At 40.1% G+C, this 6,239-nt stretch overlaps 1 protein-coding gene and 1 non-coding gene across 4 annotated transcripts in view; one reads left to right on the top strand and one right to left on the bottom strand.

Annotated features, from left to right (window-relative positions):
* The window catches only part of LOC143283931 (uncharacterized), a 160,698-nt gene extending 158,744 nt beyond the window's left edge, over positions 1–1,954 (bottom strand). For 2 of the 3 annotated variants that reach the window (XM_076590371.1, XM_076590372.1), the window contains exon 1: positions 1,795–1,949. The gene's annotated coding sequence lies outside the window, so the exon portion shown is untranslated. Of the gene's footprint in view, positions 1–1,794 lie in introns of all 3 variants that reach the window. The other variant, XM_076590375.1, reaches the window with a different exon arrangement.
* Positions 1,955–2,217: 263 nt separating this feature from the next.
* Positions 2,218–2,289, top strand: Trnaq-cug (transfer RNA glutamine (anticodon CUG)). The gene has a single exon. It is a non-coding gene; the product is annotated as a tRNA-Gln (tRNA).
* Positions 2,290–6,239: the final 3,950 nt, after the last annotated feature.

Genomic DNA, 6,239 nt, shown 5'->3' with positions numbered 1-6,239 from the left:
GGTGCACGCCCCTTTCCCCGATGACGTTCACACACATCTAAAAAGACCCCCCACCCCACCCCCACCCCTTTATATATATATATATATATATATATATATATATATATATATATATATACAATTGTTGTTGTTGTTGTTATTCACTCCGCTTTGGTATCCCCGATTTCCATCAAACCCGTTCTGTGGTTTGAGTTCGAACCCCCCATTGTGTGTAGTATAGTTCAAACACACAATATACAGTCACTGGTTTCAATACTGATATGTATAGAAATGATCTCGATGATATTCATTCTCTCTCCACCTGAAAGGTAATTTTTGTCCAGTGGTGGTCAGTGTGATGTGTATCGTCAGTTAATTAGGCCGAATGCCCACACTATCTGATAAAAAAAAAAAAGACACCTTCACCCCCAGTCCCCCTTAAAAAAGTCAGATCCAAATAATACCAACTTCAGTTAACTTTAAAAAAAAAAAGAAGAAGAAGGAAAAAAAAAAGAAGAAAAAAAAGAAAGTAGTAATAATATATAAGTAAACAATATCCTAGTACCGATTCCAGCGAAGTGTCGGTAGCTATTGTTTGTATGAATATATTCTCGGTTGTTTTTTGTTTGTTTGTTTTTTGTTTTTCTTTTTCTTTTATTTTTTTCTTTTTGTGTGTGTGTGTTGTTGTTTTTTTTGTTTTTGTTTTTTTTGTTTTTTGTTTTTTTGTTTTTTGTTTGTTTGTTTTTTCACTTTGCCCAAACTATATTCAGTGAATGAGACTGGCCGCAGCCTGACAGGGTCGTCTTTTTCTATAAAATTTTCCCTCAGCTCTGTGAAGTGGAGTCATTGGGGCGCCGCATAGAACTGTTCACTTCATTCCTCCGTCCAGGTTGTCGTAATGTTGGTTTGGTTGTGTCTCAGTGGAGCTGCAAATGGTTTTCAGGGACGCAGGAAGAGAAGAAGATTTAAAAAAAAAAAAAAAAAAAAAAAAAAAACCTGAGAAAAGACAGAGAGAGAGAGAGAAGGGAAAAAACAAACAAAAAACAAACATCCCTGGGGGCGAGACAGATATGGGAGGGAAAAGGTCCATGAGTCGACTATAACTGTCCGGACAATGATTATCACCCAACGGGGGACAGAAAAATGGGACAAATCGATATCACTATCAGTGTTACCATGTGTTCACACCGACGCTCAACGCCCTCCAATTGTTCCCAACAGGCCATGTCTCCTTGCAGATTGCGCACGCACGCATTATCATGACGCGCGCGCGCACTGACAAAGACACACACACACACATACACACACGCACACGACAGTACACACACGCGCGCGCGCGCGCACGCACACACACACACACACACACACACACACACACACACACACACACACACACACATACATGCACACACACACATGCACACACTGACACCGAATCGCTGCCAGCCAAAACAAAAACAAAACAAAAAAGTCGGCAAACATGGTAAGTGTCAAGTCCAAGTCCAAAAAGGACAATGTTCGGGTATGGCTGACGACAACACACACACACACACACACACACACACACAACACAACACACGTGACACACACACACACACACACACACACACGCCACTCCGCCCTCTCTCTCTCTCTCAACCTTGCTCGGCATTGCTCAACTCAAAGGAAAACACCCACGAGCCACCGGGGACCCTCAACGCGCGTGCAAGTAGTTATCTCGCAAACTGCATGCGCTCGAACTCGACAACAAACTCAAACGACAGTCAGTAAACAACGAGCCGGTCAGCACACACATCCATACAGACTGGTACTCACGGTCACAAAGTGTTGGTGACGTTTTGTGGGTGAAACGGACTGATCATGAATTCACACATGTATCCACAGTTCACAAGAATGTTGTGAATCCACTCTTCACTGCCCAGTACAGAGCACAGCCACACACTGTGTCCCACTTCGGGGTACACGCCCGTCTCGCGGAATCCCACCACCGCGGCGGCGAGGGGGGTTCCCCAACAACTGGCTTCCCATTGGTTCGTGCTTTGTGGCTAAGGTTCCGCCCCTTTCTCCGCCATCTTTTGGGTGCGATGGCGTTTGCCATTTGTAGTAGTTTTCCAACTGTAGTTTCTGTATAGTTCTGACAGTGTTTACCGCTATTGGAAACAAAACATTTGTCATGTGGAACGCCACAAACGAGCCATCATGTATATTATTTTTAAATAAGACTTCTACTTTCAGCGAGGTTCCATGGTGTAATGGTTAGCACTCTGGACTCTGAATCCAGCGATCCGAGTTCAAATCTCGGTGGAACCTAATTTTTTTTCGTTTTTTTTTCTTTTTGTCTTTTCCCAAATCACTTACACACACATTACGGAATATCAAATTAAAAGATGTTGCCATTACATGACATATATTTGCCTTTTTTTTCACACCTGAATGCTCATCAATTATTATCATGATATTATTATCATGTGTGTGTGTCCAAGACAGAGAGCATACAACTGTATGCTGCTTTTATGGCTGTACACTGCTTTGTTAGTTTATATATATCCTGCTTTAATAATGTATGAGTATGTCTGTATGCTGCTTGAATGGTGTGTATGTCTGTATGCTGCTTTGTTAGTGTACATATCTATATGCTGCTTTGATTGTGTATATGTCTGTATGCTGCTTTGTTAGTGTATGTACATCATTTACACGTGTGCTGCTTTGTCAGTCCATATATCTGTATATTGCTTTGTCAGTGTATATCTGTAACTTGCTTTGTTTATGTATACATCTGAATGTTGCTTTGTTAGCATTTATCTGTGTACAGCTTTGTAACAAGTGGCAACACACGCATAACAAGATCCAATGGCCTTGCTGAAACAATCCTCCAAGGAACTGTTGAGGGAGGGATATGGAGGGGGAAAAATGACTGACTGACAACACTGCAGAATGAACAAGAAAACTATTTGCAGAGACCCAGGCTTTGACATTTTTTTATTTTATTTTATTTATTTTTAAAAATATTTTATATATTTTTTCTCAAGGCCTGACTAAGCACATTGGGTTACTCTGCTGGTCAGGCATCTGCTTGGCAGATGTGGTGTAGCGTATATGGATTTGACCGAACGCAGTGACACCTCCTTGAGTTACTGATACTGACAGACCTGGAGGAATCTAGTGAACAGTTCTTCAGTACAGAGCCCCACTGACTCATCACAGAGTTGAGGGGAAATAATAATAAGAAGAAGAAAGCATTGTAAGTGTATACATCTGTATACTTCTTTGTAAGTGTATATATCCGAGAACTGCTTTCTGTTTATATTCAGTCCTTTCTTAGTCAAGTTAGTGTTTGTATCTGTATACTGCTTTTAAATTGTATGTGTATGTGTACTGCTTTGTTAGAGTTTATACCTGTGTTCTGTTTTGTATGTCTATTTTCTGCTTCATTAGTATTTTCATTTTATTTCTGCTTTATTAGTATTTATATATACTTACTACTCTGTTAGAATACAGATTTGTGTACTGCTCTGGCAGTGTTAATAAATCTGTGTCCTGCTTTGATAGTGTTCATATATCTGTGAACTTTGTTAGTATACAAATCTGTATACAGCTTTTGTTAGTGTATATATCTGTGTACTGCTTTGTTAGAGTATATATCTGTCTCCTGCTCACTTAGTGTATATATCTATGTACTGTTTTGATGGTTTCTGTATCTGTGTACTGCTTTTTTAGCAAGCTAGATATGTGCAGCGGAGTGATGGCCCAGAGGTAACGCATCCGCCTAGGAAGTGAGAGAATCTTAACACACTGGTTCGAATCACAGCACAGTCGCCAGTATTTTCTCTCCCTCCACCAGACCTAGAGTGGTGGTCTGCACACTAGTCATTCGGATGAGACAATAAACTAAGGTCCCATATGCAGCATGCACTTAGCACACGTAAAAGAACCCACGGCAACGAAAGGGTTGTCCCTGGCAAAATTTTGTAGAAAAATCCACTTCGATAGGAAAAACAAATAAAAAAAACTGCAGGCAGGGAAAAATACAAAAAGATGTGTGGCTCTCTCAGTGCAGCGACACGCTCTCCCTGGGGAGAGTAGCCTGAATTTCACACAGAGAAATCTGTTGTGACAAAAAAAAAAGGAGTAATACAATAATACAATATAAAAATAATTGTCTATGTATTGCTTTGTTAGTGCATGTATCTATGTTCTGCTTTGTTAGTGTTTAAATGTGTGTACTCCTTTGTCAGAATATGTATGACTTTGTAAGAGTATATGTCTGTGTACTGTTTTGTTAGTGTAAATATCTGGCTGCTGCTTTCTTATGTTCATATCCATGTTCTGCTTTGTGAATATGTTTATGTTCTGCTTTGTTAGTGTTTATATCTGGCTGCTGTTTCATTATTGTACATATCTGTGTTCTGCTTCGTTTGTGTATAAATGTACGTACTGCTTCATTGGTATAGATATCTGCATACTGCTTTCAGAATGTATAACTGTATATTGCTTTGTTAGTGCATATCTGTATATTGCTTTGCTATTGCACATATCTGTGAGGTACTGCAATATTAATGTACATATCTATGTTCTGCTTTGTTGGTGTTTATATACATATATATCTATGAACTGCTATCTCAGTGTAAATATGTGTGTAGCTTGGTTACTGTATCTAAAGATAGATAGCCAGCTAGATAGATATATATACGAGGGTCATTCAATAAATACGGTGAATTTTTCGGTATAAGGACTTCTAATACAGATAGAAGCTTACTTTAAACATTTTTTTTTTTGTTTTACTTCTTTTTCACATGGATTTAATTTGTTTTGCAGATTAAAAAAAACTTTGAGAGTTTTGGCAATTAACAAAGATGGCCGACCAAGAAGCATGCTCCAGGATTGAACAGCGGTCAGTTACCAAGTTTTTGGTTGCTGAAGGGTGCAAACCAGTTGAAATTCATAGGAGAATGTCAACTGTTTATGGTGCCACATGTTTCAGCCGAAAAAATGTCTACAAGTGGGCTAAATTGTTTAAAGAAGGACGGAGCAGTGTTGAGGATGAAGACAGGCCTGGAAGGCCTACAGAAGTGAGGTCTCCTGAGGTGATCGAATCAGTCAATGACCTCATTCAGTCTGACAGAAGGGTGACAGTGGATGACATTGCAAGGACTTTGAGCTTATCTGTTGGGACAGCACACAAAATTGTCCATGATGACCTTGGCTACTCGAAGGTCAGCTGCCGGTGGGTGCCAAAGATGCAAGGCCTCACACAGCAGCCCGAACGGTGCAGACCCTCAACGAGCTGGGCTGGGAACTGCTCCCTCATCCCCCTTACAGCCCAGACCTTGCCCCTTCAGACTGTTTGGTCCCTTGAAAGCGTTCACGAGAGGCACAAAGTTTGAAAGTGACGATGAAGTCAAAAGTGTTGTGAGCGACTGGCTGAGACATCAGTCCAAAGATTTTTACGCTGAGGGAATACGGAAGCTTGTGCACAGATGGGAAAAGTGTGTGACAGTGCTGGGAGACTATGTTGAAAAAAAAAGAAAAAAAAGTAAGCTTCTATCTGTATTAGAAGTCCTTATACCGAAAAATTCACCTTATTTATTGAATGACCCTCGTACAATACATAGATATATATATATATATATGTGTGTGTGTGTGTGTGTAACAGAAAAAGCTTGCTCTATCTCATGTTCCCATGTCTATCAATGGGAACAGAAAGACCAAGCTCTGTCACACGTTCTACACATTCTAAAGTTCACCAATGGGAACGGAAAGAACATGATCTAACATTCCAAAGTTCACTGATGGGAACAGAAAGAACATGATTTTACATTCCAAAGTTCACTGGTGGGAACAGAAAGAACATGATTTTACATTCCAAAGTTCACCAATGGGGAACAGAAAGAACATGATTTTACATTCCCAAGTCCACCAATGGGAACGGAAAGAACATGATTTTACATTCCAAAGTTCACCAATGAGGAGTAGAAAGAACATGATCTAACATTCCAAATTTCACCAGTGGGGAACAGAAAGAACATGATCTGACATTCCAAAGTTCACCAGTGGGGAACGGAAAGAACACGCTCCAAGTTGACCTATGGAATCAGAAAGAACATGATCTAACATTCCAAAGTTCACCAATAGGGAACAGAAAGAACACCCTTTAACATTCCCAAGTTGACCTATGGGATCAGAATGAACACACTCTAACATTCCAAAGTTCACCAAAGGGATCAGATAGAACATGACCTAACGTTCCCAAGCTACCAATG

This window comes from Babylonia areolata, chromosome 7 (genome assembly GCF_041734735.1).
Source record: "Babylonia areolata isolate BAREFJ2019XMU chromosome 7, ASM4173473v1, whole genome shotgun sequence".
NCBI classification, from domain to species: Eukaryota; Metazoa; Mollusca; class Gastropoda; order Neogastropoda; family Buccinidae; genus Babylonia; species Babylonia areolata.
Note: the sequence above shows the minus strand (reverse complement) of the source record. Positions and strands in the feature narration are given on the sequence as shown.